The sequence below is a fragment of the Lepisma saccharinum genome, chromosome 22 (assembly GCF_977018435.1).
Source record: "Lepisma saccharinum chromosome 22, izLepSacc3.1, whole genome shotgun sequence".
NCBI classification, from domain to species: Eukaryota; Metazoa; Arthropoda; class Insecta; order Zygentoma; family Lepismatidae; genus Lepisma; species Lepisma saccharinum.
In genome coordinates, this window is record NC_139250.1 from 14,758,737 (window position 1) to 14,783,540 (window position 24,804).

General features: G+C 38.4%; 1 protein-coding gene across 1 annotated transcript in view; it reads left to right on the forward strand.

The window, feature by feature from the left end:
* The first annotated feature begins 762 nt into the window (after window positions 1-762).
* LOC146005002 (allatotropins-like) overlaps window positions 763-24,804 on the forward strand; it is a 346,212-nt gene continuing 322,170 nt past the window's right edge. Inside the window, exon 1 of the mRNA XM_083144110.1 lies at window positions 763-802. The gene's annotated coding sequence lies outside the window, so the exon portion shown is untranslated. The remainder of the gene's footprint in view (window positions 803-24,804) is intronic.

Genomic DNA, 24,804 nt, shown 5'->3' on the forward strand with positions numbered 1-24,804 from the left:
GAATATATTTCATTCAAAACATTTATAAGATTTCTCAATCTTGATTGTACACGTATTTTTGGTTAGTATCACGCCTTTCTCTATATTCACGTTAAATTGGGCGATGAAATTGTTGAAATAGACGAGGGAACACATGCATTAGAATATCCGTGCTTTGCCCAGGATTCGAACCTGAGGCTACTCGGCTATAGTGAGATATGCTGATCCGCCGGAAACGGACGTGTGTTGCTATAGTGAAATCGCGATAACGTCCGCCTTCTGTCAGTGCCCTTCTGCTTCTGCGTTTACCTGCTAAGGAACTCGCGGTCAAATAGCCAATTAGACCCATCACTTGGGCAAGAACCGACAAAATTACAATTTCTTCTCCCCGAAGCAGGCAGCAGGAAAACAGGATTTTGTCAAACTGTAAGTGACCAGGAGCGTAATTTGATTTATTTATATCACCCCCCCCCACACACACACACACAAACGCATGTTTGTGTAGCAACCTCTCTAGCCTAGCCAGTTCCGAGATCAACTTACGGATTGGCCATGGGACTTCCTATGCTAGTGTCCCTTCATCACGTTCATAAATTCCCTGTCTCACTAGGACTCCCAATCTTCTAGTCTCGTCTCTATTTTGTAAATGGTTATTCCTAGATAATACTAGCAGCAGCACTTCAGAAATAACATGCTTAATATTTTCAATTTTTATTGTAATTATAGCTTACGTAAACTGTTGTGTGCATCACCTATAGTTTCTAACTTTTTTTCATTATTTTCAGATACAACTACTAATTCTAAGTGTGGGAACGCAATTAAGGTACAGTCGGAGAAAGAATTACCTGGGCCACGGTACCTAGAATTTCGTAACGTCTTAAAGCCTGTTGTTTATGCAACCCAAATAACAAATTATTCGCTTAAGTTTGTCTGGTGGATCTGAGTTCTCGGGAAGGATTGAGCATTGATAGCATGAGTCACATGACTCATGCCCCAGCAACAACAAACAACAGCTGGGTGCTACGTGGCCTCAAGAAGAACATTTCAGCAACTGGTTTCTTAACAAGATCTAGTCGTAAGAAAATATTTTTCGAGTGATACTAGTCATTGTCAAGAAGGTTCACTGAAATGATGGTTCTCATCACAGGCCACATGCCACACGCTAATGGTTTAAGTCCACTTTATGCACTGGACCTACAGATTAAAGTGGGATCCGAACCAAATGTTCCTCTATCTGGTATTGAATTCGGAAGCCTTTGATTACATGTCGAAGACGTTACCACTACGCCATCGGAGAGGCAATGGAACGCCTTGAGAAAGAGACGAGTGAAACCATATTTGACGTAAATTTTAAAAATAAGACAATATTTTGTGGCTACAGTTTCGAACCGTGGGAGAGGCATATATATTATTTTGTCCCATCGTCCATTTCACGAGTTTATAATTCTTCCTCACCGACACGATTAACGTCAGTGGGAGAAGAAAAGCGAAGTAAAATAACTGAAACAGAAATAAAAGGAAAAAGCGAAACAAATTTTATCCATAATATTCTGCAGTCACTTCAGTCGTGTTCAAGGAATCCTACCTTTAAAGAGAGCCGTGGTCTCTAACTTGTCTTTTCCCCTTCCTTTGTGCTCTCGATTCCCTCTGTCACGATTGGTCTAAAACTAATTAATGCGACGTTAATTAAACAATCCAAACAACGAAACAATGCACAATCAACTGCACAAAACAACATTCCATTTGTTTTCGAACCGGAAAACAATTGAGATGCTGTAAAATGAAGCAAGAAGCAGTAATAAACTGGGAATTTGGTACGGTATAGAATTAAATCGGTGAAGATGTTCCATTTGATTAGATTTTTGTTATTTAGTGTCGCTATTCTTTCACTTTTGGCAAATAGCGACGATGAAGATGAGTAATGAGTGATGATATGATGACATTGATTAACGGACACTCACCAAGAACACCCATGGCCAAGCCGAGATTCGAACCAGGGGCCCATGCTGTCGTAGCGCGCTGTGCTAACCACTCCGCCACGGAGGTTGGTTAGGAGTGGACATTATACCATATTTTGTGTGCGCAATTGGGATCAATCAATCGAATGACTAGGCATATTATATTATTAATATATTCATATCATAATATCACGTCATATTATTCGGCACGAAGTAACATCATAGACATTCAATCTTGCATTATTGCCTTTCAACTATTTCTTCGACTTCGGGTTAATAACATCAATAAGATAAATTATGAAACAAATGATAATGAATGTGGGATATTGACAGTTATTTCGAATTACCTGACACAAGCAACATTAAGCAGACTCGGTGGGCAAGCTCATTAAGTGGTCAACCTTCGATCTCGTCACCGAAGTTCCCGGATTTGAGTACCGTCCTTGTCACAGGTGTTTGAGTATTTCGTCATTAATTTCATGTAATGGTCAGTCGTCCACGGCTGGGAAGAAAAGTGATGTTACGTAACAAAACTAATAAAAATAAACATGATCGAAGAGTACTTATTTCATATCTCACGAAATCTCCTATAAAACCGGGATATATGAAATATATGTATACTTTTTCGATTTCTATATGTAACTAGTCGAGACCGAGAACGGGAGAGCAATTTTCAATTCGAGAAACCGAGAGACGGAGACATTGTAAAGTCTTGTTTCTTTCTTGACATCTCCCTAATTGAGTTGTTGTTCTGTTCGTTATTGGCTTTGTATTGGCAATTATTGTCATTATTCCTCCCCTGGAGGTAAACCATAACGACGATTTATGATTAAATACATTAAAGCAGATAAAAGGGCAAGAACAAGAGAGTCATGCGTGCCCGGGACTTCAACCCAGAACCTTAAGTAACGAGATTTGAAATTCTGGAGAAGGCATCTGTGTTTTGCTTGGCTTTCTCTTTCCTCAACTTCTGTTATTTTATCATGCACGTATAATTAAAATGGATCTGAGAAAATACGTTGCGATCCATAATTGTGTTGGTTAGATGCTATAAATGTGAACTCCAACATGGAATAAATTATTCCTTTTGTATGTGGTTGAACATGAAATTTTCTTACACTGTGACAATTTCTTTTTTTTACTTTTTCTGCACAGATAAGCTAATCTGGACTGGACCTTCAGTTTAAAATGGCATACGAACTACTACGTGCATCCACCGTGTATCGAACCTGGGATCCCTTGATTATAAGGTGACGACGTTATCATTACGCCATCAAGGAGGCCCCGTGAGAAAATATTATTTACTTGATCTATACAATAATTTATATAAACATTTACATTTTCGTTTTCTTCTTTCTTTTTTGTTAACTACTCTTCTACGACTCTTTTGTTGTCTTGGAATTTTTTCTTGTTTCAGGAAAAAAAATAATACATGCAGGCTGTATACCCCCCCCATACAAATAGATAGAAAGCTCACTCTCGAGAACTAATTTATAAATAACGTAACCATTAGGAAACAATTCGAACGTTAACTGATATAACTGCAGATGAAACAATACTTCCAAACGCTAACGAGATATCTATTCTTGCATAAGCTTACAGACAACAGGTATCTGGTGAGTCATTCACTCTTGCTAACTACGAGCGAAGGTCACGGAACCAAAGGGTGGCAAACAAGCGTCTGCTCTACGAAACTAGGGGTAGCAGACGAGGCGTGTTCCTGTTATCAATGACGTACGAAATAAGGAGGAACACAGCTTTCATATCAAACTAGACCCTTGTTTTGGTCCCGTCATTGCATGTAAACACTTTTTCGTCGTGGCCTTGAATCCCTACCTAAAGGCTTCTCTGCAAGAAAGAAATCTTACCATTGAGGGGAGGAAAAGTGTGTGTGTGTATCGAGGTCCTTCAACTTTCGTATTCTTCTTCATTTCAGAACGCGTGCTGTATCGTCGATTTAATCCAATCTAGCCGTTGTAGGTTCTGTTTCTGTTGGGTAATTTCACATTGTCTTCCTGCTTATGTTATTCGCGACGGAGCTTCTGGTTTCAATAATCTGGACGATAACGGGATTGTGTTGGTTGGTTGATTTGGTGTCTTAAGTCCACTTTATGCACAGTAAGACTAATCGGGAATGCACCTACAGTTTAAAGTGGTATCCGAACCACTATGTGCCTACACATTACTTTGTTGCTAGATATTTGCATGCTAAGATCTAGGAAATGCTACATTTTCAGTGTGTGGAATTGAGAGTTATTTCGGATACGAAGAATTGGAGAATGGAGTAGTGAGAAAAGTATCACCTCATATGTTTGAATTATAGCCCCCCCCCCCCCACACACACACACAGGACATCGGCCGTGGTTTTTATAACGAAATATAACATGAATGAATTGTGTCAAGAAAAACTGGAGCCTATTCACATCCCTACGGAACTTGGAAGAAGTCCACATAGAAATTAGAAAGTTCTGTTCCGACAAAATCGGGACGTTTAGTAAATGAAAGAGCAAAGTGCTACCTTGTGCTTTGCACCAAGCCATGAAGGCGTGTAGGGGGTGCGGAGTTAGGGTCCCACACTTTCTTGTTACGGCCGAAGGTGGGGATAATGTGATCAGCACCACACCCCTGGTCGCCTTTACCCCTTCCCCCCACAAGTTTCCTAGAGGTACCCACTTTATACGACGCTGGGTGAGCGCCGGAGCCACTTGAACAGGTGGACAAAATTCCAATTCTCCCCAGTCGGAGATCGAACTCGGATCTCTCGCATGGTAATCAAACTCCCAAACGACCGAGCTACCGCGGCACATATAGTATAGTAGCCTTTGTAATTAAGGCAAGAATTATTTTAGCGTTTCGTTCAACGGTTTTAGGGGAATCATTTTCGGACATAGGCTATAACTCTTATCGGTTCTGCGACCTGGCTTGAGAAAAGGCGATTTTATGACGAACAACATTCCACCTGATGTCACGTGACTTTCCTACATTTCCTGTGTCTGTTGGCTATTGCATAAAAGACGAGTTGGTCCTTGAGACAGACAGAATCACCCGATCACCTAAAGGTGCAATGTGTGTTGCCTACCTTTCCGGCATTATTTACTGCCATTAAAGTCTTATGGGGAAGAACTTTTTTCCACCACTGTACGTAGAATCAGACTTTACTTGTGTTACGTTTAGGCCGTTCGCCGGCTTAAACTGCTTGGCTGCAAGAGGATGTGTGTATGAAGAGGGGGGGGGGAGATCACTCACGAGCCAGCAAGATATCTAAACACTGCCAATGATAAAACCCAAATTGTCACCACTGTACCTGGTTTTCTTCGCGGTTCCTCGGCTGAGTCAAGATATGGCGCTCTATCGGTCCATCGAAGGTGTCCTCGGTGGGTTCGCCCAAACCTTTTAAATGGATCGACTTAACACTGTCACTCGCAACACACTTCGCGCTTCGCTCCCTCGATCAAGACTCCTCTTGGCGACCTCTCGCCACCCGGGGACTGCTGGCGTTTTTGATTTCCGGCTCGTGACACTTGTACAATTATTCCCTAGGAAGATAAGAGGAGCGTATCTCAGAGTATGGAAGCACGTGCTCAGGGGTATTTCTCCCAGACAGCACTTCCATTCCCTGTGCTACGAGGCTTCTGCCGTTAACACAGAGATTTCGCTTCCCTTACTTCGGGACTACATTTTGCTTCCATTGCTACGTGGCTTCTGCCGTTAAAACAGAGATTTTTGCTTCCTTTGCTACGGGAATTCATTTCGCTTCCCGTGCTATGGGACTACATTTCGCTTCCCGTGCTACGGAGCTTCCGCAGTAAACACATAAATTTTGCTTCATGTGCAACGGGACTTTATTTCGGTTCACTTGCTACGGGACTACATTTTGCTTCCTGTGCTACGGCACTTCTGCCGTTAACACAGAGATTTTGCTTCCTGTGCTACGGGACTTCATTTCGCTTCACGTGCTAAGGGACTACATTTCGCTTCCCGTGCTGAGGGATTTTGCTTCCTGTGCTACGGGACTTCTGCCGTTAACACATATATTTTGCTTCCTGTGCTATAGGGCTTCCGCTGAAGGATTTCGCTTTCTCTTCTACGGGGCTTCCGTTGTTAACACAGGGATTTTGCTTCCTGCGCTACGGGACTTCATTTCACTTTCCTTGCTGCGGGACTACATTTCGCTTCCTGTGATACAGGGCTTCTGCCGTTAACACAGAGATTTTTCTTCCTGCGCTACGGGACTTCATTTCACTTTCCTTGCTGCGGGACTACATTTCGCTTCCTGTGATACAGGGCTTCCGCCGTTAACCCAGAGATTTTACTTCCTGTGCTACGGGACATCATTTCTCTTTCCTTTCTGTGGGACTACATTTCGCTTCCTGTGCTACAGGGCTTCCGCAGTTAACTCAGGAATTTTGCTTCCTGTGCTACAGGACTTCCGCTCAAGGAATTTTGCTTCCTCTGCTACGGGGCGTCCCCTGTTAACACAGGGAACTTGCTTCCGGTGCATTAGGGCATCCGCTGAGGGATTTTGCTTCCGCTGTTAACACAGAGATTTTACTTCCTGTGCTACAGGGCTTCTGCCGTTAACACATATATTTTGCTTCCTGTGCTATAGGGCTTCCGCTGAGGATTTTGCTTTGTGTTCTACGGGGCTTCCGCCGTTAACACATATATTTTGCTTCATGTGCTATAGGGATTCCGCTGAGGGATTTTGCTTCCTGTGCTACGAGGCTTCCGCCGTTAACACAGATTTTACTTCCTGTGCTACAGGACTTCATTTCGCTTCCTGTGCTACTGGGCTTCTGCCGTTAACACATATTTTCTTCCTGTGCTATTGGGATTCCGCTGAGGGAATTTACTTCCTCTGCTACAGGGTTTCCGCTGTTAACCCAGGGATTCGTTTTCGGTTTTATGAGGCTTTAATCATTAATAACACACTCTCAAGTAGAACAAACATGGGAAATTTGTTTGGCATATTACAGGAGATTTTACTGCCAAAATCTTGCTATATTGAACATGTCATATATATTCTCAGAGGGTATGAACAGCGCTGTGACTTTTACCTCTGCACCTTGCGACTTAGATACTTCGTTGAGTTCCTTCATTGTTGCAATTACCAGAAGACAAGACCATTGTTGGAAGGATAAAACTTGACAGAATCACGACATCAATTACCGTGTCAGCATTCTTCTCGAAGCCACCGAGCGGGATCTTTGTTGCTACCTGCAATGTAGCCAGGAGAAGAGATTTCTAATTCTTCAAACTCCACGAAGAAAGTTTCCAGTGGAAACAAAAGAGATGTCAGCTGGAGGACAGAGGTAATTCATATCATTTTGTAGGAAAGGATGAGTAATGATTATTCGTTGGATTGAGTTTCCTGGGTGAAGAGGAGACTTCGAGTCTTGACAAGATAAGAATTGATTTTATAGTCAAAAGCCCTTCGTTCTCTCCGAAGTAGGCGCGATTTAGCACTGCCGCAACCCACCTACAACAGCAAGAGTGGCGTGTCGCTCATAAGCATCATTTCGTGTTGCAGGCTCACTACAAGAATATACACAATAATACATTGGGAAATGCACTAGTACTACCCGGAAATACCGCTCCAAAATAACATCAATTATGTGATGTAAGTACACACGTCGAATATTGCACATTCGATTTACACCTGCGGCTTCCGTTGAACATGTTTATTTTGCATTATTCAAAGCGTAACGCTTCTTTTACAACGTTTACGTTTGATTACATAATTGGAGCTTAAATGCGAGTATATTTGTGCAGAAAGTCAATTTCGAGGATGATGGAGGAAATTGTATATGGTAACAAATCTTCGCTCCATAATGTATTTATTTATTCTTTGCTCTTTACAAATTTCAATCAGCAGTTCAATTTGTTGGAATAAAAACATGCAAGTGATTGAAGTAGAGGTCAGTAGCATAGTGATGTGAAGTTCCTCTGGAGCACTGTACTTATTACGTCTCTTTTCGCCTAATGGCTTACCAGCACAAGATTTGACCCACGCCCACCATTTTAGGCCAAACAGGAACTCCCGTTTTCCTAATTCATTTTTCGCTTAATCAATTGAAAGAAAATATTTAAAATGAAGAGAATTTGCTATGCCGTACATATACAGGATGTATGGCCTCCCCGATGGCGCAGTGGTAGCGTTGTCGCCTCGTAATCAAGGATTCCCGGGTTCGATTTCCGGTGAAGGCAGTTAGCGGTTCTAGTCTAGATTAGCCTTACTGTGCATAAAGTGGACTTACAACACCAATTCAATCAATCAAGGAATATACAGGGTGAGTCAAAAGTCCCTTAACATTTTCTAATGTAAAAGTGTTATGCTGGGTACAATTGGTCATGTTAGACCCAGGGGGAACCATATTTGCGTGTGTCAAGCTGAGGTCCGCCATACAGAATTCAACTCGAAAATTTTAAATGAAAGGGGGTAACATGATATATCAAATCAAGCTAGAATTTGACGAGAAATGCAGGCGTTTCAACCATGAGACGCTTGCTGGAAGGGCTGGACCCTACAGTTTGTCGTGTTTGCACTGTTATTTTAAGTGTTCGGCATATTCTTATTGAAGATGCCGCTTTTACTGTCCTTAGATAAAGTGTTACTCTTATCAACTGTTTATCGTCCATGTTGGGAGATAATGACAGTATTTAAACAACTCCTTTTAGCTTTTTCAGAAGAGCAAGCCTCTTACACTATTTCTGAGCAAGTTTTTCGACTTGTCTTACCTTTTAATGGGTTGTGTTTGTGAATTGTTAACGGTCCAGGAATTATAAATAAATTTAATTCCGGTCCGGGAGAGAAAATCAGCAAGCGTAAATGGGTTCTGGACCGTAAAGAACATTCTTATCTTTAAAGTATTTCAATTCTGTCCAGGAACCATTTTTCGGGATCAATTTAAATACGATCCAAGTTCGGTAATGAAACGAAACGATATGAAACTTGGACCGAATTTAAATTGCGCGAGAAAAAGGTTCCGGTCCTATTATGGAACCCAATAGAACTCATTGGAATTTATTGGTTTGTCCTGTGCAGGTCCTTTTACGACCTTGACCTTCGACCTCTCTCATTTACACCCTTTTTTAACTTAGAGGTAAGGGTTTTAGATAAGATAATGTTTTCTCGTATAAAATAGTCATACGTGTCGAAAAAGTAAATCATTCACTCATACAGTAGGGTATATATATCCACAAACAAACAAACAGAATTCGAAAACGTATCTCACGTTTTCGACTAATCAATCACAACGAAAACCTTGCAACACTTCTTCAAACGTTAAAGCAATTAAAACTTGGTAACCACAATTAAGCCTTCTTTGTGCAATTAGGAAATTCGCTGAAAGACAGTCTTCCACTTCCAAAACGAGTAGCAGAAAAACATGAGCTATCTTACGAGGAGGCGTTTCAAAGACTACATATTCCGCTTCCTCGAAAATATTCTATATTTGGCGAACGAACAATCCATCAGGAATCAAGCACGGGAGAAGAAATGCTACAAGACTCAATTTGCAACCCGAATAAATTATTTCTAACTTTATTCCAGCAAATTTCCACGAGGAACTCGAGCGATCACGAGGCAGTAACTCATGGAAAGCTAATTTGCACATCTGCATTTCAATTCTAAGATCTTGCGTCTTGGAGAAGTTTCTTAACCACATTTTCGCCAATTTGTGACGCAGTGTTACACCGGGCAATTTGTCTATCTTCACGAGAATTAGAGTTTACCTGCAACCGTGAACTTTTTTCAAGAAATAATATAATTTAATTATCTTTTGAAAACTATTTCTAAAGGTCGCATTTCGCAAAATGGTGCGACCACAAATATTGTTTGTTTGGATAAAAAATTAGTGTCCTTTCCAGTGACTTATCAAGATGTAAAATTAACTATGTGCGTGTGTGTTTAACGGAAGAGAAAGATTTAATAGAAGAAAAAGTGTCTTTTGGACCTTTGGACATGTAGAACTAAGAAGAAATTGGTTGGTTGAGTTGCTAAATCTACTTTATGCACAGATAGGCTAATCGGGAGTGCAGCTACAGTTTAAAGTGGAATCCGAACCACAATGTGGCTCAACCAGGGTATCAAAACCAGGACCATTACGAGACGCTTGAGAACCCCAGACAATGGTAAAAAAAGGTAAAGTGCTCCCCTGTGCATAGCACCACGCCATGAAGGCGTATAGAAAATAATTCTAGAAAATAATTAAATAAAATTTATTTATGTAAACTTTCCATTAAAACAACAGTAAATCCGTGTCTGCTATTCTGAAATGGTATTTCCCGTGTAGGTTGAATTTGTACCGGCAAATGAGAAACGTTCCTGCACTACTGAACGCAGATATACACTGTCCAATAATACAAGTCCAGCCCCCCCCGAAAAAATCCTGCGTACCCCAGTGTCATCATTCATTCTCATATTCGCGATTAGCCAAAAGTGGCAGAGAAGCGAAGTAAATTAAACCAAATCAATCAATCACTCAACAGTAATTTGTAATGCACTTTTCGCGCACTTGACAAATATTTCAGTCTCTGCGCAATGAGCGGACGATTATCTTACCTCGTATTCCAAGCAGTTCTCTTCTTGACCTAAGCATCACGTCCAGGAACAGTAAGAAAAACAGTGTAATAATAATATTATTATAGTGGAGCCATAGCAGTTGCGTTGAAAGCAATAACAGTATCGAAATTACTGCTGTGTAAATAGAATTCCACATAATGTTTGCACAACTTCCCACGAAATTGCCTTACGTAGTACATGACCTAACGTAAATGCCATAATTATCAGGCTGCAATTTGTATAAACAAAAGAGATTAATGGCACGTTCATAGGTATATGTTTCTATGGTAACCTGAGAGGTCATATTTTGTGGATTTTCTTAACAATACACATCATTCATGAAAAATTGAAATTATGAACAATGATGTGAATGTAACTTAAAGAGTGCAGACGTGCTGCACGTAATATTTGAATGCCCAGAGTATTACAAGCAGGTCTTGAAGCCCGTGAGCGGAGGTTGTGGTCTGCGTAAGATGACCGCATCTGCTTCAACTGACAAAAGAGGGCTGCTAGGCTCCAACTGCAAACGTTCGTGCGCATGTAATTATGTGGGGATTTCAAAGCTGAGGTGTATTTTGTTAGGTGTAAAATCTAGAATTAAGTATGTAGTTAACTACCACTCAATGTAACACGCTTAAGCTCTTAATTAAGGAGATTTTTGCGTGATTTTTCGTATGTGGCTTGACGGGTCCACCTATATGGATTTCTCTTAGATTATGTTCTTCTTCATTTGGCTCGCAATTTTGCTTTCTGATCAAGAGTGAAAGGTAAGGTCATGCTTACAGTTTCCTTTATTATAGTTAGTTATAGTGTGTTCTTGTAATATTTAAGTGAAGTGAACGTTGCTGTACATGCTGAACAGGCAACCATTGCTTCACAATACGCATTCAAAGGTTCACACATTTATATGCTTCTTTATTGCATCTTAAGAATGTTGTGGTCTGACTCACAAACGTCAATCTGTACTCTAGTCACGTGACCCGACTTCAGTTACAACGCGCAGGGCTTGCTCCTCTCTTTTCCCTCCTCCATGATTACAAGGTTAGAAATGTGTTGTACAGTGGGATTCATGAGTATTGCCGTGCAAATTGTCCATCACCATATTCGTGCACTTTATTTGACCCAATAAGAGCTTGAAGAATTAAAATAAAACTTGAAACAAGCTGTTGACAACTTCTGCACCAGCATACATAAAAATCCATTGCTTAAAAACACATAGGATGCAAGAGAAAAATTAATGAAAATAGTCATGGACAATTTGGACGGTAATACTCATAGATCCCACCGTACAAAACTCTGCAGTTTGCAATAAATTTGACAAGTTTGGTTATGGATCCATATGTTCGACTTGGATATAGTTTATTAACATTTGTAAGAAAGTGAAAAATACCAGGGCAGATTTATATATGTTGTTACTGGTATAACTATTGTGAAATATTAGAGAATAAGATACTTAGAAATGTGTGTATGTAAGAGATCTATAATTGATTGATTGATTTGGTGTTGTAAGTCCACTTTATGCACAGTAAGGCTGATCGGGACTGGACCTACAGCTTAAAGTGGGATCCGAACCAATATGTACCTCCACCGGGTATCGAACCCGGGACCCCTAAGAGGTCTATAATGTAATGTACACACACACACACACACACACACACACACACAAAATAATAAAATAAAATATGGACAAAAGAGCTCAAAATCTGTTAGGTCCAAAATAATAGAATGAGTGAATATATCAGTGGCTGGTACTTTGAAAAATTACTGCTATGTATTCAACGAACTTAAGCCATATCGAAGTGGTTAATCACAGTTCGCTACAACGTCCGGCTCTCCAGGTTAGAATCCAGGCCTGAGTATGGGTGCTCTTTGTGAATGTCCCTTTATCATTTTCTTCATATCATCACTCATCCTCATCATCGCGAGTAACCAACAGCAGCGTAATATAACCTAACTCAAAAAATTCGACGAACTCAACATTGATTTCGGGAGACTCCTGGCGATTCCAGGAGGGGGGCGGGTAGTAGGATGTGAAGCTTAGCTGTTACCCTACGTAGCTGCATAGGCGTACATACGCCCCTGCATCGAGGGAGTAACCGTGACATTCGAGCAATAACCTGTTGTTTTCTCACGATGTAAATCATTATTTTTCTTCATGGGGAACTCTGAAAACGTCATAAATAGGTCTCGGAAGTTGAGGAAAAATCATTTTTTTCCCTAGTGTCCGAAGACGAGGCCCAACATAATATATGTTCATTTTGGGTCATTGTAGGCCAGAAAAAGGTGGGTTTTATTTGTTTTTTTTTGCCTTTTTCGGCGTTTTTTGGCTTATTGGTCCTTTTTTATCCTTTTTTAGGTCTTAACGGTTCTTTTTTGCAACTTCACCTTCTTTCGACTACGTTTTCACTGCCCATTCTCAATTCGAATCATCATCAGTTCATCACCTCTTAAACATCCTTTCTGTAGTAAAGAAATAAAAAATTTGGACGACTGAAGCAGGTAACCCTAGTGCGGTTAGGCCAAATATGATTCTTCAAATATGATTTTTCAAATTATGTTAATCTAAAAAAATATATAACGTCTGACAGAAGATGCATTTCATTCATATAGTTTTTTCGCACTGTGTGTTCCATACCACCAGAATTTTTAATTTTTTTATTAATTAAATATGTAATTAAAACTTAAATTATTAATTAATTTGGATCACATTTATACGTCCTTTTCTCCGTTTTTAGGTCCTTTTTGTGATATTTTTAGATCTTTTTATAGGTCTTTTTTTGTTGCCAATGTATAGGTCTTCAACTTTCGAGCCCTAGTCATAAATATTGAACCGAATTTTTTAATTCTTCAAAATTGAGTAGGAGAGGGGAGATGGGAACAAGTAGGGCTTATAATTACCCTGAAAAAAGAAGACAAACATTTTGAAACCAGTCTGCTGTAAAACGAGAATTTTCCAGGAATTTATATGACAACAGTTCACGCGAACAAATGCCTAGGCAAAGTCGACGAAACCGGGAAACAGTTGCCATGCACGTTGAGTTCCTGAATTGATTCTCGAGGTTCATTCATATAAATTGCCCATTAAGTGGTATCCCCTGGAGAAATAATTCCAGAAAGGCCAACGGATGTAAACTGAGTCCTCAAGAGGCTCCCAGGCGTCGGAGTTCTGCGCCTAAATTGAAAGAATCATTCGCCGACGCAAAAAACAAGATGGAGACTTGTCTTGCAACGTAGCAGTGTTGCAGGCCCATAGTTTAAGAAGTTTCTAACTTGCCTTCATGAAACTTTGAATGCCAGATTTTTCAAATTACTCCTTTAAGTATCGAGCTCAGAGAATAGTTGAAACTGAACCAGTGGCGGTTTAATGACCTTTTATCAAGGGAAAATGACGTTACTCTATAGCTGATGTCTGTTAAGTTCGGTGTATCGTAGAGAAGACGTCAATGAACCGATCGCATTTTTAGACGTCCAATGGGATTGGGGATAGTCATCTAGTCTCATGCTAGTCTTAACTATTTACTTAATCCGCCCATGGACCTTAGGGGCGTAACTTTTGTGGAGAGCAGAATATAACTTGGGGTTTGACTTTGGGGGAGAGGTGGTATTAAAAAGGTTTCCATCCTATAAGAATAGCATCCATAACTATTTTGCTAAACTGTCACATTTGAGAAATTATAAAAAATACTCTTAATTCTCAGGTCACGCAAGGTAACAAAAATACCCTTGAATTGTAAATTTTAGTAAACAAAATAATTGTATGGGAGACGAGTTACAACTTTGATGAAAATGCACAATTAGCAAATTAGTGCCATCGTTTGGATAATGCCTCGGCTGTTCATATTGAATTTTCGCTCCATTTAGTTTATTGGGATCACTCCTCTCGTTATTCCTAACTATTGATCACAATTCGCATGTAGCATAAAAAAATCTAAACCATTTATCATAATTTGCTGACATTTACAACACATATACAAACACAGCAAGCATAAGAAAAATGTGTAAATGCATGTCCCGATTAGTAAATAGCAATCATTATTGAACGTTCTTGTTAATTAAATTTATGTATCTACACTTTTGGAAAATGAAATTAAAAAAATAGTCCCACTTGATCTCACATAATAATGTTTACAATGAAAATACGTAGTACAGCCAACGGCAAAGATAACAGTAGGCACATTGTTATTTTCATTACTTTTTATTCTACATCCTGTGTTGTTTTAAGGAATGAAATTATGTTGGTGCGAAACAGGCATTGCCCTCTGCTTATTGATGTCTTTATTTCAATTCAATGTCATACATAGTTTGCCAGCTGGAGGAGCACATTATGGCTTCACTAAAACATACAAGAATGCGTTGGATAGGATTTACTTTCCATTCATGAAGAACCATATTCAGAAAATGGTCAAGGAGTGTGTAATTTGTCAGCAGAATAAGCGCATAAAAGGAGCACCATATGGAGAACTTTTAACGTTCAACTCACAAAAACCATTCGATAGAATCGCTTTAGATTTTAGCGGACCGTATCCACCAAGTGGTTTGCTTCGTCATAAATATATACTAAGTGCAATCGATCATGGTACTCGATTTTTAATTGCTCAATCAGTAGCAGATACTTCAAGTGAGACAGCAGCTAACTTCCTTTTTGAAAATGTAATTCTACGCTTTGGATGTCCTTCTCGTATAGATACGGACAGAGGTACTTCATTCACAGCTAGTTTATTTAAAGAACTATCGGAGAAATGTGGAATCCATCTTAAATTCGCTCCAGCAGCTAATCACAATTTAATTGGATTATTGGAACGATCACATGCTATTTTACAGGGACTTATGAAAAACTTCGTGAACTCAAAACACACAGACTGGCTTTTATACTTGCAATCGGCCGTGTGGTCGTACAACGTTAATTACCAGGAGAATTTGAAGAACAGTCCATTTTTTCTTCTTCATGGATTTACGCCTAGATTAGTCTGGGAGAGCGGACTACATTTAACGCCCAGTGTGAATGTAAACAACGAGATGAGATTCAAGATTCTCGAAAAAGCACGTGCAGCAGCTTATGAGTCTTTACAGAAACGCCACCGACAAGCAAAAAAGTACTACGATAAACGTCATCAGTCCATTGAATTTACGCCAGGAGAATTGGTTCTAGTATACGATGGCAGTCATCGTGTACACACCGCTAAATGCTTCTCGGGAGTATTTAAAGGACCTTGTAAAATTATAGCAAAGGAAAATCCCAATGTGTACAAAGTGGAATATAAGACAAAACGGGGACAGACAGTCGTTGACTCAATTTCGGTCCAGAGATTGAAGAAGTACTACGCTTCGGAACACGGTAGCGGCGATGAGAATGTAAATGGTGATGATCAGACTGAAGAACAGGAACAGTCAGGAGTGAATGAGTGAGAACATACCTTCTACCCTGTACGTAACTTCCTTTTCAGTACTCTGATGCACTAAATAAATTTTACATCTTGCAAATATATTTTTAAACTAACAAACACTAAAATTATGTGAAATATTATTGTTTAGCCCTTAATAATTGCACGGAAGTGTAAAACTAGTTATTACCACACTAAAATCATTAGTTATAACACGTAGACTTCGAGGTTTCATAATAATGAACAACATGTACAGTAACGCGCAAAAATAATAATAATTAATATTATTGTATTCACGGATAGTGAACAAAGGGAATGGTGATGAATATAAATTGCGCGCAAGGAATTTTCCTCAGATTTCTGTAGGCCTGCAGAGAACTGATGGAAATAATCTTTTGTGAACTACAAAAGATAAATAGTGTAAGTCAATAATAGACTTTAGTATTTTTTATGAATAAAATGTGTTAAACACATTCGGTAAGGAAAATGAGAATTAAAATTCTCTATGATTTAGCGTGGTTAGTCAAAATAGGGTTTAAACAAGTATACATTTTAATATTTCAATTGTTAAATTTAAGTTAATTACATTTATAATTTTAATAACTAAATAAATGACAGAAATATGAGATTATCAGTTTTATAAGATTTAAATAACGTTAAATAAAGAGAACAGTTATAATAAGAGCTGACTAGGCATACAGCCAGTAAATTATTCAATTAAATGAGCTACAGATCAATAATAACTAAATAAGTATTGCGATAATAAGAATTCTAATATAGATAATAATAATAACGAAGAGAATAGTGAACATATTGAGTTCTTTGATATTTATAAAGCTTAAATAAAATGTATCACATGGAAATAATATAAATATTAAGATTACCTTTATAATTATACGCATTTTACATTGAGATTTAATTATTTTGTATATTTTTCTTACATAACTTTACATAAAAGCTAGATTTCAAATCTAATATGAAGAGTAATAAGTCAATTAAGAGCATAGGAGAAATAAGTAGTATTTTACAAATACAGTTACGATCATGAGTTATCAGCAGCCACTTGTCACGTTTTATTAACAATTTAACGACACAGTCATGAGATGAATTACGACAGTCTTGAAGAAGTAAGGTATCTTTCATTAAACATGTACATTACATTGATCCATCTAATTTGGGATATTTCATTCCAAATATCACTCTACAATTATTGAATGTTATAATCAAGTTGCTTAGAGTACTTCCTAAGATATTTTCCCGTATTGTAAAATCCCACTACCATAAAATTTCCCTCACATGTATTTCACATTCTGAAAACGATATCGCAAATCAGCTTCGAACGTCTTCATGGTAAATTATCTGTCATCAGCAAAAGGATAAAGTTCAACCGGGGTGCAACGGAAATGTCCTTCCTCTTTAAGCAATGGGGAAACTTGAGTTACATTCAGAAAGACAGAACAACTAACGAAATATGCAAGTTAGGCATTCTATTCGTTTCTTGCGGCAACGATATCTACCTACATCGGCAGGAGCAACATTCTCTCTTGACATGAAGTAACCAACACGTTGCAAATTAAACCGCAGATATCTCACATTCCACATTAGCCGGGGAACTGAATAAACTGCCGGCAGAGCATTCTTTCAACTCAGGTTATCAGCTCGAAAGATACGAGGGAACATGGAATTTTATGTCCGTTCAGAACGATATTTCTTCATCTGACAACATTTGGAATCTACATTGGAATTAAGTTTTCATTTTTATATCATTTAATTTTAGGTGATTATACATATATACTTAGTTAAACACTACCAATTGTCAACTTTCATTTTTTTTCTCTCCATATTTTTTTGTATACACAATTGTATATTATTTTCCTTGAATATTCTTAGGCTAATTGCAATATCATTAAGGGAGAAAGAGTCTATAATGGACAACGAGATTTCGAATTCTTAGAATATTATTTTACGTATTTCAATTTATGTGGACAATATTAGCAAGTGCACAGGATATTTTACAATTAATCTTTATTAATGACGTTATTTTTAACAATATCATACTAACAGAAGGACGATCATTCGATACATTATTTTTTAGTAATATTTAAAGTACTTCATTCAATTCAATTGTTATTTATAAATATTTTCAGTTAATTTAAGTATTCATATATTTTCAGAAATCAATTATATGTAATTTAAATTTTGCAGTAGTCTACAGTATACACTCATAACACTCTCAAGAGTATTTACAATATTACGTTCAATTCATATATAAAGTTCAATTGCTTTTAGTAATTATTAGTAGTTATATTTATTTATTTATTTTTCTCTTTTCAAGATTCTAATTATATTTGGTGTGTAAAGGATGGCATTAATTAGAATTTGGGTAATTTATAGTAAGAGTAAATGTTATGACTGAATCGGTACTCCTTTTCAAATTCCATTTCCTCAAATATAACAACCCTCAACTACAAGATTTTTCATACTTGTAATATTTACAAGTACTACTTTCTTAAAATAAGGGTGACTTAGAGGCGCCCTTGTCTCAACAAAACCTCTACACATACCGACATATTAAGTTCTCTCACACACACAACATTACACCAACGATCAGGAGGAAATGCCTGTTCGGTATACGATGCAAATTTCCTTTCCAAAACCTACCTGAATTGCCTCACAGATAATTCAAATTTTAACGGTGAAATGAACATTTTAACAATATTATGAAACCATGTTAACAGTCCTCAGTTCAACTTTTTCACAGATGTCAACGTCTAGAGATGGTCACCAGCTAAAACCTTGGAGAAATAAGAAATGAACACGATTTACACCTGAAGGACGCAGATAAATTATTTTGATCTACGAACTTTCTTAAGAATTTCTCAAGATTTTTATTTCTGAGATTTTTCTTTTAATTTTTCGACACGTGGAAACATGAATTACAATTAGACCTCTCATCAATTTTAATTACGCAGTTCAGCGAAATCAGTTGATAAGCACCAAATCGTTTAACACGGATCTCCTTCATTACATTCTAATTAACTCCTACTGAAGTCAATTAGTAGTGAGACCCGATATTCAACGCTGATAATACATACATCGATTTGAAGGAATATTTACATACAACTAAATATTTCACATTCACAATTCGACGATATGCAGTTCTCTACTGTGCGTTTTTCATCAATGACAATATTTGTAGCTGCAAAGTTAATGCATCAAAGTGAAAAACATTTTTCACGGCCTCAAGGAACTACTATATACATATATACGTGGTTTGGTTCAAGAAGAAACTTCATTGCTATACGCAGAGACTATTAAGTGATGTTAACACGAGTAAAATTATGGTATTTTACTTGAACTCTTTATGAGAATCAGGATAACTCAAGGATTATTTTATGGACAAATGTTAGTGCTGTGATTTTATCTATCGAACACTATTATATTCTTATTTTCAAATACATAAATTCATGTACATATATTATTATTCAAGGACAGTTATTGATACAGTGTATATATTTTGATTAACTTCAAATTTTCTAACTAAATATTTATTGTGATAGTTGACATATATTATAAATAAAAACGACAGCGATATTTAAATGATACAATAAAATAAGAGACGGTGAAATTTACATCGATAATGACATATGTGTGCAAGTGTAACTCGGATGAGTATCACAAACTTTGCCGATTTTGTAACTATTAACTTCCAAATCCACAACAGTGTTGTACAGTGTCAGTGCTTGCAGGATCGATTACACTACTTCGCCAGTGTGTCATTGAGACATAAATTCTGACAAGATCCATTCTTGTGGAACATTGCTTTTATAATTTTCTCACGTGGTGTCAGAGTGTTGCATGCTTATGCACGGACTTCGCTACGTCATCATGTAGTATTGGAACTCAGATGTGTAGCGTAAGCCTCTCAATGAATACGCGCACGAGCAGATTGTCGAGTTAGCAAAACAAACTCACATGTCAGTGTTTACCTTTCATATGCTGACAAGTTTTGTTTATTTATTTTGTTTGTTTATTGGTTATTTTTCTCCATTCCTTTTTTTCTTTTTAAAGAACTATATTAATCAAATTACATATTTTTGGTTATGGTATGTTAATCCAATAATTTTGGGACTATATTTTATAATTAAAAAAATCTCTCCATAGAAAGGATCGATATGGAATACAACTTTAAATCTTTCATCTTTAGGTGAAAATCAAAGGATTTTCTTTAGGGGGTAGAGGAGCGTATCGTACCCAAGGTATTGGGTAGGATGTATAAAGTCTTAGCATAGCAGGTATCAGAGAAAGGAATGCTGAATAAGTAATCAGGCAAAGGTCGGGTGATTGACTTGGAAGTCGTATGTGGCATGAGTGTTGGAATTGTCAGGAGGTGTGATCAGTTGGCGAGAATACGAGAGAGAGTAAGGACTACGGATTGTGAGAGAGGAACAAAGTGGGGAACGATTATTGGACGATGGTGTGTGACAAGAGACAAGTGATAGTTGAGAGGACAAGCGTGGGAACAATCTTCATATATTTGTAAGGCAAGTAATATCCTTTTCTTTAACCAATCCATATCGGTTCAGTCATGGAGAGTATAAAACCCATATCCAATCTAAGCTAATTTCTATCGCCATTCCCTTAAAAGGTAACCTCTTGCATTTATCACATTTAGGCCAAGCGAGTGATAACCATCTGAGAGATGAATGAGGAATAGCTACATCACCCAATTAAATCTAGAGGTTCTAGGTTCGATCCCAAACGCAACATGGGAGTTGCGTTACGATATTGTGCAATACACACCGAATGAAAATGCTGATGTACAATTTGCCTACTGTTCCCTTTTCCAGTAAGTGTAACAATATGCTTTTTAATTAGTTTTTAAAATATTTTAAAGGAATTGTGTGACTGTCTAGATGAACACTTAGAAGAATTAGTTTCATTTATGTAACCTTTGATCATTGTTGAATAAATTCAGAATATTAACAATTATAATAATAGCCCGTGGGCGCCAGACCTCACTCGACGTGCAGGCGATTTTTTTTTCAGTCAACTTGTGATTACGGGTTCATTTCTTGCTCTCTGATTGGCTGTTGGAAAGTTACGGTGCTCTGATTGTGAGAATATCTTATTTCCTATTTCCAGCGCAAATTTGCTGCTTTCTAATCTAACCTAACCTAACATACAGCGCAAATAAGATATTCTCACAATCAGAGCACCGTAACTTTCCAACAGCCAATCAGAGAGCACGAAATGAACCCGCGTTCACAAGTTGACTGGAAAAAGAAAAAGCGCCATCTGCCGAGGTGGGAGATCATCCGTCCAGTTACAGGGTGATGTGTGGTCAGCTGACGAACGCGCAGTGGGTTTCCGCGAACGGGTTACGCTACTCATTCGTAGCTCCCCAATTTCCTCAGGATGGTGGGGGGCCACCGGTCCCGTACACAGGCCGAAATCTCAAGAAAGAAGTTGTTACGCTTCCCCCAGGAGACTTGAACCTGTGCGCGTCCCGTATCCGGAGCACAATGCGTGACGCCTTAGACCACACGGCCTACATTCAGAATATTACACTAGTTCTACAGGTCAACTTATTTTTGCTCTTTTCCTAACATATCACAAGAAAAAGTAAGACCCTTGATCCTAGAGGTACTGTCTGGCTACCTTAGTTGAGACCATGGACGGAAGTGCGCATGCGCCAACTGGACGTGTTCATTGGCAAAATAGGGGTAACGGCACTTTGGTTAGGAAGCGGGTTCCGTGAAAATGGTCTGTGGAAACAACAATGAAGTTTCAAACGTAGAAACATCGCCCCTAAAATACCTATAGATGTTTACGAATTATGTAACGGTACAGAATGACAAAATAGCCATCCATATGCTATATAAGCAAACAGAATATATCAAGAAAGTATTCAACACGTCACATTAGTAGATAAACTTATTTGTAAACCAGTAACCACTTTGAAGGTCATTAGTTTAAAATTAACTTAAGACCATGTACACAGCAGTAATCAGGGTAGTATTCACTAATAATAGTATTACTATTATTGCACATAGTATTATAAATATAATAGAGAATATGTAGTAACTGAATGGTTTATGACATTGTGTATTATATCGAGGGCGTTTTGTAAAATGTGCAACAGGGACCAAAATGGCACAGTTTTCTTTGTTCCACTTCGAAACGGTTTGTTACGAATTGTAAGAGATATCACAAACACAGCAAGCAGTAATAAACCCAACAAGCGAACCATAGCAGAATTCTGGGAGTGTGGATAAGTAGATGCTCTCTCGAAATGTTTGTTATTTCACTTCAGTGAGGTACAAATACGAGGACTGATCATAAAGTGGACTTTAAACAAAACTCAAAACATCTATACTCTGTCCCAGGAGTCTGCGGAGCAAGCTAACGGCACTAGCCTCACCAGTGAATGATACCAAGGAAATGTTTTGTGTTTATCTTATTTTACTTAGCTTTCTTGTACGTGTAGCTACTAAAACGAAAGATTCGGCAATTCGGATCCAAGGATATAGGGTCCTGTAAACCCCTTCGTCCCTGCTCCACTGCCGTGTTGAAGCGTCACCCTCCAAATAGCCACACATGAGAACGAGTTTGGCATGTATGCACTACACGGTTCTCCAGTTACGGGTCATGGAAGGTCACTCCAGGCTTGAGAAACTCCCAGAATGCAGACTGGATCGATGCTAAGTGCCAAGTTTTCGGAGTTTACGTCCATCAACGACCCCAATAGCTGCGGAAGTTGGAGCTTCACTAAGCTTACGCGCAATATTGTCGGATCATCCTATCTTCCTTGGTCGAATTAAGCACCGCTCGCTGGACCCAGGTCTTCTGCGAAGGGCTCTTGGCTCTCCGCAAGGTGGAACAAAGTGAAATTTGTGTGGGAACAAAGGCATCTCCACCAGCGCTTGGAGTGTGGTTCGGGAATACCTTATCGCCAAGGCCAGGGAAATTTCTGTAAAGCATCTCCCGCTTGTTTCATTGTTACAGTGTTTATCCTTACAAGCATCTCCCACTTGTTTCATTGTTACAGCGTTTAATCATACAAAACATACCTAGCTTGTTTCATTGTTGCAAGGTTGAGCCACACAAGGATCATCCACTTGTTTCGTTACAATGTTAAACCATAGAAGCAACCCCCACTTTTTTTGTTGTCACAATGTTTTACCATAAATGCATCGCCCACTTGTCTCATTGTTGCAGTGTTAAATCATGTAAGCATCGCCCCTTGTTACAATTTGTAACCTCTTGGTTGTCTTCCACTAGGATCGTTGTGACAGTATTAACTTATAAAAGCATCCACTACTTGTTTCACTATTACAATGTTCAGTCATACAAGCATCCTTCATTTGTTTGATTGTTATTTTTTAATTAATCAAAGCCCTGAAACCAAGCTTGAGAAATAAATGCAACTTTTCTAATGGAAGGCATACGACAAATTGACCAGTTGCACGTGTCTCTTGCGTCAATTTCTTATTCGTGGGCCTCTCCGATGGCGCAGTGGTAGCGTCGTCGCCTTGTAATCAAGGGGTTCCGGGTTCGATACCCGGTGGAGGCACATAGTGGTTCGGATCCCACTTTAAACTGTAGGTCCAGTCCCGATTAGCCTTACTGTGCATAAAGTGGACTTAAAACACCAAATCAATCAATCAATCAATCTTCTTCGCGCATGCACAGACAAGAAAGACCATTCTGTATTTTGGCAAATGCACACAAAACTGATACATGTAAAACTCTTTTTAAAAAATTTCGCATATTAACACTTCCAAGTTTGTATATATTTGAAACACTTACTTTTATACACGAAAACGATCCCACTTTAAGCTGTAGATCCAGTCCCGATTAGCCTTACTGTGCATAAAGTGGACTTAAAACACCAAATCAATCATTATACACGAAACGAAAGCGAACTATCCAATAAACATATGCACTCACAATTACAATACCAGACAAATCCAGTTACACAATACCTTACAACATAGCTACAAAAATTTTGAGAAAACCACGGTCTTTAAAAGTAAGGTGTGAAAAGCTGCTATTGGAATATACATTATATTCAGTTAAAGAATTTCAGGAATTAAATAATTTTATAAAATAAATTTATATTACATATAGGTCTACATATAAAGGGTGGGGCAAAATAAGGTAACCGAAACATGGAAATGAGATATAACTTCGGTTCCTTTTCTTGCCTCACCCTGTACATTATATAATGTTATGCTTTTTACAACGCTGGTCCGCTATATAATAAGAACTTAAAGATATGATTTGTTTTGTTGATTTTACATTGCATTATACAATTGTTATATTATTATTAAAAACATAGTGCCCAATTGATGTAAATTATGTGCAATGTCATCATATTGTATTTTGTAAGGTACATGAATCAATGTCCCTTAAGGGTATTTTTGGTGTGAAAAGTTATCAGTAAACTCAATGGACTGAAGTCGCCCGTGTCGCTTCGGTCTGAAGCTGCCTTTAACCGTGCTTTCTCAAATCAACATTTTACATTGGAAAATATGTTGTAGTTGGGCACAGGACGGCTCTATGGCTCTTCCGTTTACAACATAGACACCTTGGAAAAAATTAACGCAGAGAAAGCATTGTTATATTTCCGCAGCAAGTTTGAAACACTTTTTTCACAACCCACGTAAGCTGACAACTACTTGGAAATCTGAAAACCGCAACCTTCAGCATATGTAGCTTCCGAGAACTTGTAAGTGGATCTCCTCTCGTACCTAATACAGGTGAGTGCTGGAAGGAGCAAGGAGCGAAATATATGCAAATCCGACCGGGATTCGATGCATTTGAAAGTCGAGGGGAGGGGCGAGGGGGCAGAACCCCTCTTCAAGAGCGACGTCCAATTTCTTAAAAATGTTTTTCGCGCACCGAGTTCCGAAGTTAT